The 12,709-nt window shown below is 43.3% G+C and overlaps 1 long non-coding RNA gene across 1 annotated transcript in view; it reads left to right on the top strand.

Annotated features, from left to right (window-relative positions):
• Nucleotides 1-12,709, top strand: part of LOC117076388 — a 39,436-nt gene continuing 26,727 nt past the window's right edge. Inside the window, exons 1-2 of the long non-coding RNA XR_004434351.1 lie at nucleotides 1-97; nucleotides 1,127-1,348. This is a non-coding gene — a long non-coding RNA (uncharacterized LOC117076388). The remainder of the gene's footprint in view (nucleotides 98-1,126; nucleotides 1,349-12,709) is intronic.

Consider the following 12,709-nt stretch of genomic DNA (forward strand, 5'->3'; position numbering starts at 1 on the left):
GAGCATTTGATCTCTCTTCTTTCTGTCTCTGGCATCCTCTATCACAAGCATGAAGTGGAGATTCGTGGCACCCTCAGGCCAGTTCTTTGGTTTTCAGGTAAGTCTTTTAGATAAACTTGAATGAATAAATTCATATAACTTGACAATTTAGTCATTTAAAGAGACAGAGCTACTTTGAGACTCGTCTGAAATGAACAATGTTTGGGGCCTTTTAAAAGAAAAATCATTCCAGAACCACACCCTGCCACCACCAACGTGTAGACTTCTGCCATTTGAACCACACCCGGCCACCACCAACGTGTGAACTTCTGCTATTTGAATGTTACTGAAACGTATATTGCAGAAAAGTGGATATAAATTTCTAATGTTTGTAGTTCTTATAAAACCATAAAACAGAAAACTGATTTATAGGTTAAAGTCAAACAATAAAACAAATACAATTAAAGTTAACTGCATTAACTTTAGAAAGTTATGGTTTGTGAACGACACAGTTTTTTGGAAGTAGATCACTGCTTGAAACAAGGTGCTGGCCATCTTGGCTTTTCGTGAACTCCTTTGGTACAAATGCAGTATGTTAGAGTTATGGCCAACTCAGTTCTTCACTCACTAGTCTTTGACAAAGTAGTACCATTGGTACCAACATAAAGTAAACACAAGTGCAAACTTCGGCTTTGCCTTGTATAGGTTGGCCATCCAGGTGGTACAGAATAAGCTTACATCAAGTTATTTTATCATCAACCTGAAAACATCAAATTAAAAACTCTCCTTAGAGAGCTCACAGGTACCTGTAAACTCATCCCAGTAACATAGTAAATATGGATTTAGAGTTAAACCATTGAACTCAAGCTTATTATGAAAATGTTTTGATTATAACACAGTGACCTTTACATGTTGTAAGGATGATTTTGTACTTTTTTCTAAGGAGTCCATTTAACTTAGTTATAATTTACCAAATGGAACGGGTGTATCAACAGGAATATAAAAGGCTCTGAAGGAATTTAAAATCTCCTTTCCCTTTTTTTCTTCTATACAATCAGTATGACCTTGGTTACACTGCAGTAACAACCCTTGAATCCTAGTGTCTTAACCTAACAAAAGTGTATTTCTGCACTGCTGGTTGGGACAGGGCCTCTGCTCCTGTGGTCACCTGAGGACTCAAGCTGATGGAAGCCTTGACATGTGCTCCCACCATCTCCCTGGCAAGTGAACAAGGTATGATGACTCATGGCTTGGCTCTCTAAAGTTCAACCTTCTATACACAAACTGTTGGCCACAGACAGTTATATGGCCACCCTAATTTCAAAAGAGAGAAGTACAATCCCACCGTGTGCTCACAGAGGCGAGAACTGTAAGTATTTGTGAAGAGCCCTAGTGCCTACCAGCCCTTCCTTAATCCTCCTTCACTTGGTACGATGGCAGGACCCTCAGGGAGAAGTACTGCCTCTGATGTCTCTTTGGGTTGTCTGCCTGCCTTATCTCTCTAAAAATACTCATGCCATCTTAGAGAGCACATGGGTGATACAAAATAAGAAGGTCTATTTATTACTTTCAGAAAACAAAAGGAAGAAGTATGTAGTTGAGCAAAGGTTGAATAAAAATTGCAAATTTTGTGTTTAGAGGTAATTAATAAAAATAATATCATCTTCCTTCCTGGAGTAAAATTCATCTGAAATGGCTCTGACAGCAAAAAGGTTAGCTTTGGAGTTTGAATTCCATAGTGGATATTGGTTAACAAACGGGGCCCCCAAACCTTTTAGGGGTATTGGGTAATTATTACTCTTCTGGTGACTGTAGTCATTGAGGAAAAAATCCTCCATGAGTATCTTGTATTTTCACTTTCATATTTTAAGTGGCAGTGGGATTAAGGATAATTACGCATGTAATTTGTATTTAAATAAGGCATGTGAGTGGAAATATCACTGAATTTGCCTCTCAGAAATCTGTCCTCAATCGTGATGGTGAAATGTGCATTAAAAGTACCTCATGCTATGATAATTAAATGTTATGTTTTCCAAAGATGCTAGATGACACCTCCTGAGGGCCTCAATGTTTGCAAGTGCCTCTATTTTACATGACAGAACTTTAAAAAATAAGCAAAAGTAACTTTTATAAATTGAGGATTTAAAATGAAAATTAGACATACTCATTCTCTAAAGATATTTTATTCTACTATTTGACCGATGATAAATCTTTAAGTCTCTGGATATGGTACATAAAAACTGGAAATGTTTTTCTTTCACCAATAGGTAGCACCAAATATGCTACTTTTTTGTTTTCATTTGGCCATTAGGTTTTTAAAAAGTCAAAGTGACTTCTTTTGTGATAGGTAGTATACATTTAGATAGAAAACAATTATTGTCTTTGATGTCTATTAAAAAAGTAAAGCATGTTCACTGTAGGAAAATCAGGAAGTACTGAAGAACATAAAGAACCAAACCAAATAAAGCAGAGGTTAAAAAATAATAACTGGTAATAATCTTACTACCTAAGGGCAATCACTGAACATAGTGTTTTTCTTACTAGTCTTTTTAAAAATGTGTGTGTGCATGTGTGTGTGTGTGTGTGTGTACAGTTGGGATCATACGTAGGGAATTTCATTTTCTACATTTTTCATTTAACATTAGAATATTTTGGGTGGTGGTGGTGATGAGAAATGTACCAGGCCCTGTTTTATAACCTTTTTCTTAGAATTATGCAACTTTCTTCCAAATTTCGGAACACTGTTCTTCTTGGGATAAAAGCAACCACAACCCTTACCCACAAGGATGTGCCCCATGGGATGCTATTGGAAGCAAGTATCATAAAACCTGACTCAAATTAAACAATAAGGATATTTATTATTCCACGTTATTAGGCATCCAGAGGTAGTTCAGGCTTCAGCCGTTGCTTGATATAGTGGCACAATATCTTCAGGGACCAAGGTTCTTCCCATATTGCCTCTCTGCTGTCCACCCAATTGGCTTTGTCCCTGGGATAATGGCAGCAATTAGGTCAATGGGCTTCCTTATGTATACCTAGAGGGAGACAGAAAGATATCTCCCTCAAGTACAGCATGAAAGTCCTCCTGTCACTTGGGGGTCCCACTGGTCCAGTTTAGGTTACATTCCTGCCTAGGCACCATTAGCAGCTGTCTCGTACAGTGCTTAAACCTGGGATCCAAAAGGACTGGCTTCTATCTACTGGAACCCTCCCTGGAGCTGAGGGTGGCGCCATCTTTTCAGGCATCACAAAGCTGTATGGGGAAGGGCTGACCACCTCCACAAAGTTGGAATTCCTTTGGTGGGAATGAATGTGATGCTGAATGGGTATCTAACATCATCCAGTAAAAGGGCCCCTTACGATGTCTCTCCTGCCTACCCTCTCCACTTCTCCAGTCTCACCTTGCACTGTGGTCCCCCACCTCTTTGGCTCCTGCTTCTACAGGTCATGTTCTCAACCTCAGGGCCTCTTGTCCATGCTGCTCCCTCTTCCTGGGATGCTCTTGCGTCCTCTGCTCTCATTTCCTAGTTAATTCCTACCCATCCTTCAAATGTCAGCTGAGCTCCCCTCTTCCCTGATGAGGTCAAATCCCTTATTACTCTCCCTTTCTGGAACTTGGTAGTGTTTAGTCTTAATTGTGTCTTTCTTGACTAAGGTTTCTTTGTTTCCCACTAATTCTAGCCTCCCTTAGGGTGGAGATTACCTCACCGTTTTATTTCCTGTGCCTAACACAGTGCCTGAAATATGTAAGGTGCACAACAAATAATTTGTGAATAAAATATGACTGAAATTAATTTTAAGCAAAAGTTAGCCACCAGCATATAAGGATGAAATGTAATATTCAAAATCTAAATTTAGTATTTACCCTTGTTTATTTCAAGTATTATCCTCTATGGGAACAGGGATGGCATTTCAAAGCTGACTCTACTAGGGAGGCCCTGAGAATGTGGAGGCCAGGGGAGAAGAGTATGTGGTAATTGTAAGTTTGCCATACCATGTGGTTAAGTGGTAACTTACCACCCTATTGTGCCAGATCTCGTGGGATTGCTTGTGTATAGGGACAAATAATAGCCCGGTGCCCCCCTCCTTTTCTTATTTTGTCACCTTAAGAAGGTGAATCCCCTGATCTCAATGAGAAAAGGATAATTTTGGATGCGAATTATGATGAGCAATGAGAATATAGACAAGGTGTGAAGTTTCTCCTGGGTAATATTTTTGTTTCATTTAATGAGAAAACATAGACATTCTGTTAAGAAATCACATAGTTTATACATTTTAAACCTTCCATATTTTGAAGATTTATTGAAGAATATTGTTAAAATGCTAATAACTCATGAGGCTTCACAGAATTGATATTAAACTTCTACCAATAAAGATACTAATACAGGCCAGGGACAGTGGCTCACACCTGTAATCCTAGCATTTTGGGAGGCCGAGGCAGGCAGATCACGTAAGGTCAGGAGTTCGAGACCAGCCTTGCCAATATGGTAAAACCTCATCTCTACTAAAAATACAAAAATTAGCCAGGTGTGGTGGCACGTGCCTGTAATCCCAGCTACTTGGGAGACTGAGGCAGGAGAATCACTTGAACCCGGCAGGCAGAGGTTGCAGTGAGCTGATTGCACGACTGCACTCCAGCCTGTGTGACAAGACTCTGTCAAAAAGAAAAAAAGATGCTAATACAAATGGTCATGGAGGGGGAATATAGAGAAGATCCATTTTGTACAGAAAAATCATTGGCTAGTATTTTCTTTTTTTTTTTCTTTTGGATTTCTTTTTTTATTATTATTATACTTTAAGTTCTAGGGTACGTGTACACAACGTGCAGGTTTGTTACATATGTATACATGTGCCATGTTGGTGTGCTGCACCTGTTAACTTGTCATTTACAATAGGTATATATTTTCCTATACCCTTAAGCCTAAGGATGTAGAAAACAGTCTTTGTTTATATTATGTTAATGTCTGCCTACTATCTCATTTTCTGAGCATGCAGTGTCTAACCTGAAATTGACATTTCATTCTCCCCACCTCTTGCTACTATGAATAATGCTTAGATGACCATCTCACACATAAATCTTGGCATAAATCTTCATTCCAGGTTATGTCCTATGTCCAGATTTCCAGAAATAGGATTACTGGGATGTCCACTTTTAACGTCCAGCTTCAGAAGCCTTCTGTGCACTCAGTATTTGAAATATATGTTGGCTTACTGCAATTCTGAAATTGGAGATTAGGCAGAGGAGATGAGGTGTCCCGCTCAGGGTATTGCATTGGCTCACCCGCAATAAGGGGCACTCTGCAGGTGTGCCAGGGATGCGGGCATTGTGATCTTCTCAGACATGCAGATTGTCAGAGAGATGCCTGCATTCATGGGCAAGTTTCTTGCTCAGACCTCAGAGTGTGAGAACCCTGAGAGGAACCCAGGTGAAGTCCATGTCAGCAGCTCACCTTTAAATATTAGACTTGGAATGTGATCAATCAGCAAGCCACAAGGGAAGAAGTATAAATAAAACATGTGCCTTGCAAAGAGGGCAAAGCTGCAATTTGCCAAGTGCACTATAATTGCTCCCGGTTAATTATCTCAGTGGTGAGCTGGGAGCACCAAAGGCAAACACTTACATCCACATTGTGGATAAAAATAATACCACTTCTTGGATGATCCTAATTTCAGCTGTCAAGATGTAGACAATGCGCATCCAGTTCCTTTGGATAGTAAGAGATGGATAATGACTTCAGATAGCTCCAGTTTTTGGATCATCAATTTTTATCATCATTATAATTACTTATAATAATAAAGTAATATAATTCTTAATAATAACCACTAATAATTACAGTAATACTTACTGAATGCAGTCATTGGGCTAAGCACCTCCCATGCATTAGCTCACTGGATGCCCACAATGACCCTAAGAGGCAGTATTACTTTCGTGATTTTCTTTTTCGTTTTTTGGGAGTTTTTTTTGAGATGGAGTCTTACTCTGTCCCCCAGGCTGGAGTGCAATGGCGCGATCTTGGCTCACTGCAACCTCCACCTCCTGGGTTCAAGTGATTCTCCTGCCTCAGCCTCCCGAGTAGCTGGGATTACAGGAGTCTGTGCCACCATGCCTGGCTAATTTTTGTATTTTTAGTAGAGATGGGGTTTCACCATGTTGGCCAGGCTAGTGTCGAACTCCTGACCTCAAATGACCCGCCCACTTCGGCCTCCCAAAGTGCTGGGATTACTGCCGTGAGCCACTGTGCCCGACTGCACTTTCATGATTTTCAGATTTGGGAACTGAAGCTTAGAGAGATTAAGTGACTTGTCCAAGGACACACAGCTGATATTGATTCCCAGTTGTTATGTTAGGATCCAGAGATTTCTCTTAGCCACTGTAGCAAACACTGCTGGTGCCCCACCTAGACAGCAGATCTAGGAAGGACCCCTTTTACCACTCAGCGTGGCCATCCCCCAACTGCTAGAGGTGTTGCTGTTAATAGTTCACAGCTGAAACCTTTTCTGTTGCCCTTCAGAGATTAGAGCAACTTTACCTGGAAGTGCCTAGGGGTAACTGCCAACCTCTACCCTGGAGCAGTACATAGCTAATAAACAGATGGTGCAGAAGCATAAAAATCCAGCTCCCTTGTTTAAGGTGGTTCAAGTTCTGTGATATAGTGTGGTTCTAGAGCTTCCTGCAGGATCACACTGTGGCCACATGTCACCTAAACTGCATCCTTGCTTAATTTCTTTTTCCCTAGCCTACTTTTCCCCTCCCATACTATTTCCCCTGAGATCAATCCCTTAATAAGCGAGAAATCCCCTCTCCTGCTCTACTTCTAGGGAGCCTGACCAAAGATAACCACTATGCCAAGTTAATTCCTGGTATGTTGTCTGATTTGTTAAAGGAATCCTTCCTACTGAAGCAGTGTTGCCTTTGCCTTGCCTCTATGACTTTGGATACATTTTACAGCCTTATATGCCTTCTCTGCAAGATGAGAGAGCTAGATTGGATGGTCCTTAGGCTTCTAGTCCTGGAAGCTGCTGAAGTTTCCACTCTCTAAAATCCATAGTTTTGTGGCTGTGCCAGAAAAGGGACATCTGGCTTGGCAGTGTGCCTGTGGCAGGAAGGCTCCCAGAGAGTGTGAACTTACTTTTCTCCCCTCTCTCTGTCCCTACTACAGGGGACTCCTGCAGGGACTGGATTGTCTGCAGTGTCTTTAGGAGAAAAAGGCATTCCTAGGGTTAGACAGTGAGGGCAGCATCCTCCAGTACAGGAAAGTTACCGCTTGGGGTGGGGTAGGGGTGGGCATTCCGTGTCTAGAACAGGTCGGATGAGTGGAGCTAATGGATCTTCGGATTTATGAAGGGGGAGATCACTGGTGACTTTGACAAGAGTGGATTCGATGGAATTCACTCTGACTGGAATGCATTAATTAGAGAATAATGGCAGTGAGGTCTCACAATTGGCAGCAGTCCTGGAGACTTTCTGACCATGGTGACTCTCTGATCATGGTAGTGGTTGCATGGCTTTGAGGTCAACAGTTATAATGCAAGTTTCCAGATCAGGCAGTGCTTCCTTGTCATAGGAGAGACAGCAGTCTTTTGGTGGTCCATTTCTGCCATTCTAGAAAACTTAAGGTAGAGTCATTTTCTTCAAGTCTCTATAATAAGCCTCTTCGCTTAAAGTTTTTAGAGTATGTTCTATACTTTACAACTGAACTCTTACGGGCCTACTTCAGATAGTGGAAATGCAGATACCCTATAAACACAAAACAGTACCTTCAGCATAAGCCTCTGGTTGACTAGGCTGGGCGTGGTGGCTCACGCCTGTAATCCCAGCACTTTGGGAGGCCAAGACGGGCAGATCATGAGGTCAAGAGATTGAGACCATCCTGGCCAACATGGTGAAACCCTGTCTCTACTAAAAATACAAAAATTAGCTGGGCATGGTGGCGCATGCCTGTAGTCCCAGCTACTTGGGAAGCTGAGGTAGGAGAATCACTTGAATCTGGGAGATGGAGGTTGCAGTGAGCTGAGATCGCACCACTGCACTCCAGCCTGGCGACAGAGCGAGACTCCATCTAAAAAAAAAAAAAAAAAAAAAAAAGAATATTCCAAGAGCAGCTCTTCTTAAGTACCCACTTTGTACCAGGCATTGTCTCAAGTCCTTACATACAGAGTAGCCATGATCGTCTCCACTGCATAGACAAGGAAATTACAGCACAGAGAAGCTGTTTCTTTTTTAAGGTCACACACCTGGAAAGCAGCAGAACCATGTTTTGAACCAGGTCTGTTAGATGGCCAGTCCACCATGCTGCCTCACTGGGTAGGGACTGCTCTATCCAGGACACAAGATCTGAACAAGTTCCTAAGTACAGAAAAGTGTTCGTGTGTGTGTGTGTGTGTGTGTGCGCGCGCTAAGAAATATCTCTGGGGATAGTTTTCCCTCTTAAAACTTTAGTAAAATTGGAGTAACTTTAGTATATGAAAGGTTAGACATGCTTCTGTTTTGACTATCATACCAAATCACAAAGATTCCTAAATGGTAAGGATTTAAAGGCAAGAGGAGAAGGGCTGTTGGAATCCTAAGCTCCCAATGATACAGATAAAAAGAGAGGGTCATTTTAGCAAAAGAGAGAAGGGCTTGGGAGCTGCCATCAAAGGGGCTGAGCTTGGATATACTGAGGGGTGATGTGATGCATCCTCAGATGAGGATTTAAGTCAGAGGCAGAAAAAGAATAAAGGAATCGTGGCTAAGCAAAGAAGTGAGAGATGGAAGGACAGAAGAGCCTCATCCCTAGGAAGGTACACTATACAAGAGGCCACTGTCCTAGCACAGAAGCACGGAGAATCCAACAGATCTCAGGACCTGCTGTGGCATTAGTGGGAGAGGAAGAGAGAAGCCAGCAGAGAGGCTATAAGGAAAGGTAAGCAAAATAACGAAACAGAGAGAGATACCAAGAAGAAAGGCATGTGAGATGTGGCTGAGCTTTAATTGGCTCCTCTCAGCCTTTCTTCTGTCAGACAAACGTGATTCTGACCCATCTGTTTTGGTGCCACAGCCTTTTGCTCTCCAACTATTCCTGGATCTGATTGTTATCAGCCAAATCCTAACATAGCCTCCAGGCCCTGTGCGGTCCTTGCAGGCAGAACTTCCGCATTGCTCAGCTCTGGCTCTTGGGTTTCATTAGCCACTAATAGCGCAGGGACTTGGGCTAGGGATTATTGAGGCTGGACCAGCCTTGCAACCTTGGAAGAGTTACCCAACCTCTCTGAACCTCAATTTTGCCACTAATAAAATGAGAATGATGACAGTACCTGTTGAATAGCTTAAATGAGATAATACGCAAGAAAGGCCCAGAAAAGGGCTTGGCACACAGAAAGTTCTCCATTCAGTAAATGCTAACTCTTATTATCATTCTTATCATTCTTTGGCACCTTATACTTTCCCTCTTGTACTCCTTTTCTTTTTTTTTTTTTGAGGCGGAGTCTCGCTCTGTCGCCCAGGCTGGAGTGCAGTGGTGCGATCTCGGCTCACTGCAAGCTCCACCTCCCGGGTTCACGCCATTCTCCTGCCTCAGCCTCCCAAGTAGCTGGGACTACAGGCACCAGCCACCGCGCCTGGCTAATTTTTTGTGTTTTTAGTAGAGACGGGGTTTCACAGTGTTAGCCAGGATGGTCTTGATCTCCTGACCTCATGATCTACCTGTCTTGGCCTCCCAAAGTGCTGGGATTACAGGCGTGAGCCACCACGCCCGGCCCTCTCTTGTACTCTTACCTGGTGAGAGAGGAAATATTAAGACTTGAAGAATCTGGATTCCTCTTTGGCTCCACCACTTACTTGATGTGTGATTTGGGAAAATCCCTAGACCTCTCTAGGCCTCAGTTTTCTCATCTCTACAATGGTTGAACAGATGAAGTGGTTGAAATTAATGAGGTCTGTCCATGACAGGACTGTGTAATTTATATTCTGTCAGGGATATTCCTGGAAGGTAAGAGTTTACCATTTCCTTCCATTCAGGTTGAAGCAGTCTTCCGGTTGGGCTTTGCAGTGACCTAGTTTAGTTTCATAAATTATTCACTGAAGGCCTCTTTGTGCCAGGCATGGGGTCAGAAGCTGAGGGTGAGTGTGCCTAGTGAGTGTGACAAGCCAAACCCCTGTCTCTGAGGGACGACTCATGTCTAGTGAGAAAACAGGAAGAAACACAAAGCCTATTACAACCTACTGGGGTGCATGCATAAGTTAGAGATCAGAAGATGGACTGATTTGCTGGCTGTGGGGGTGGGATAAGCCTTCATGGAGAAAATAAGGGGCACTCTCTTCCATGTTCATTAAATTAACACATGTTCGGTGGAAGAAATATGCAACACGTTGAAATATTTCAAGAAATCACTTGAAATATTTCAAGTGCGTAGAAAAGAATCCCACTTTGATGCATGTATGTTCTTCTCGTCCTATGTATGGTATGTGTGAGTACATGCCCAATATTGAAATCTTGGTTTGCACAGTGTGTTGTCACTTGTTTTTCAACTTTAGCAAAGTACCCTGAAAGAGAATAGGAGTCTGTGGAGGCAAGCAGGGAAAGGAGGAGAGATGAAGAGGGCAACATTCCAAGCAGCAGTGACAGCATGAGAAGTAGCAGCTTTAGCTTTCTACTTGAAAGATGGTACATTTCTTTCCTAAACACAGCAGCATAGTGACTGGAAACAGTCACTACTGTTCATATAATGAATATGGAGGTGAAACAGCATATTCGCTTCCATGTGTCTTGAGCTTCAAGGTGTAGTCTGTCTAGCAGCAACTGGCCTGCAATTTACTCAGCAATAAAGAAGGACTTAGTTCTGAAAGCAAACAAACCAGAATCCTTCAGTGGCCCCATAGCTCTTCCCAAGGGGGATGAAATGAAGGAGCCTCACTGCAGAAAGGATTTGTGATGCTCCAAGGGCCTGCCATGCACGCAGCACGTTCTGAGGAAAGGGGCCCCAAGAGGCTCTCTCTGCTTCCAAGTGTTAGCACTCAGGCTGTGTGCATACCTGGGGACCCACCCTGTGATTCCAGGCATGATCTATCGGACCCATGACTGTGGCCTGATCTGTGAGCATCTGATGCAGGCTGGTCCTGCGGGAGGCCAGCTCATCCCTGAGGTGTCTTGGTGCACAGCTTTCCAACAGAGGTGACCTTTGATGTCAGAGGTGCGGAGCTGGGCTATGAGAGCTCAGGTTGTCCCCACAACCATGCCAAGCTGATTGCTGCAATCCTACACCAGGCCTGATGGCGCCAGAAACCCCAACAAGCCTGTAGCTGACGAGGTCGTGTCTGGGGCACCCTCACTTCCTGGCACATCATTATGCTAAACTCCCATCACCAGGATCATCCACGTCTGACTCTTTTTTAAATCGTAACAACTCAAACACAATAGTCTTTCCCGACCAGTTAGTGATGAGTCAGACTGGCTTGCACTGGCTCACAGGTACTAATTGTGAGATTCTGGGGAATTCTGTGAGGTGGTTGTTAAGAACAACCATTACTACACATTAAATTATATATATATATGCCTGCAATTAAGTAAATTATATTAAAAACAAAGGTAGTGAATACTTGAGAGCTTGTTTGGAGGTTCTAGCAGCTTCAGGAAGGATACTGAGTGGTGAGGGAGGAAAGGGACACCCGCCTTGCCAGCAAGGTCAGCTGAATCAACCCTGGTGATCGATGAGGTGACACATGTCACAGCCGGATCACCCTCACATCCAAAGGTAGTAAATACTTGAAACTCATCTCCTCTTAGTTATTTTATACATTTTACTCTTCTCTATGCTTTGGGGATTATTTACATCTATTTTATGTATATAATGCTGTGCTAGAAGCTTTAGTGACTTCATGTAGATAGCTCTGAATCAGGCATGGTAGGAGTATTTACATCTCAGAAATCAGTGAATGTTACAAACCAAGGCCTTCCCTTCCCTCTGAAAGCTGGTGATTACACATTTACCAGCACACCCCTGCCCTTAGGCACCGGGGGAAGCCGGGCTTCCTGCATGTGCGTTTTGGAGAACAGCATGCCTCGCTCAATTCCACCAGCAAGTCAGCATGGCTAAAGGCTGGAAACTGTTCTGTATTTGTCACCCATTTATTCATATAATTTCCTCACAGCAAAGGTTTCCCAGCCTGTTCCTTGAGAGGCAGATACTCTTGATCCACCACCCACAGGCCTATTATGATCACTGGATTCTCATTTGACTCTACAACGTAATGAATACAGAGCAGCCAGGATACTCCTTCCTCCCTCTCTTCTGACTTGCCTGTGGCACTGTCTAGGCAGAGTCTAGAGAAGTCTTCAGTGCCCGGGCCACTTGCTGCTAAGTGCAGGTGGCACATGGACCAAACTGGGCTTTGTGGGGAAGCAATTCCACGCTTCTTTTCACCTCACTGAGAAGACAGTGCCTAGGTCCCTTCTCTGCGCTACCAACTGTGAAGTGGAGGGGTAGCAGGATTCCACCTGCTGCCCCCTCTGCCCAGAGGGAGGGGATGGAATTATGCCCCATGTCATGGGGGATGTTAAGGAGCTGGCCTATTCCAATCTCCCAGATGCTTACCTGTGCTGCAGAGTGAGTAGAGAGAGCAAAGTGCCCAGCAGCCTTAAAATAAGATGCCTGTTGTCGTTGCAGACCCTTATATCTCATGAGGAATGAACAAGGGGAGCCTCAGAATGCACTGCTGGTCCATGGCCCTGAGCTGGGTCAGCTGACCTGG

Source organism: Trachypithecus francoisi, unplaced genomic scaffold (genome assembly GCF_009764315.1).
Source record: "Trachypithecus francoisi isolate TF-2019V2 unplaced genomic scaffold, Tfra_2.0 Lachesis_group0, whole genome shotgun sequence".
NCBI classification, from domain to species: Eukaryota; Metazoa; Chordata; class Mammalia; order Primates; family Cercopithecidae; genus Trachypithecus; species Trachypithecus francoisi.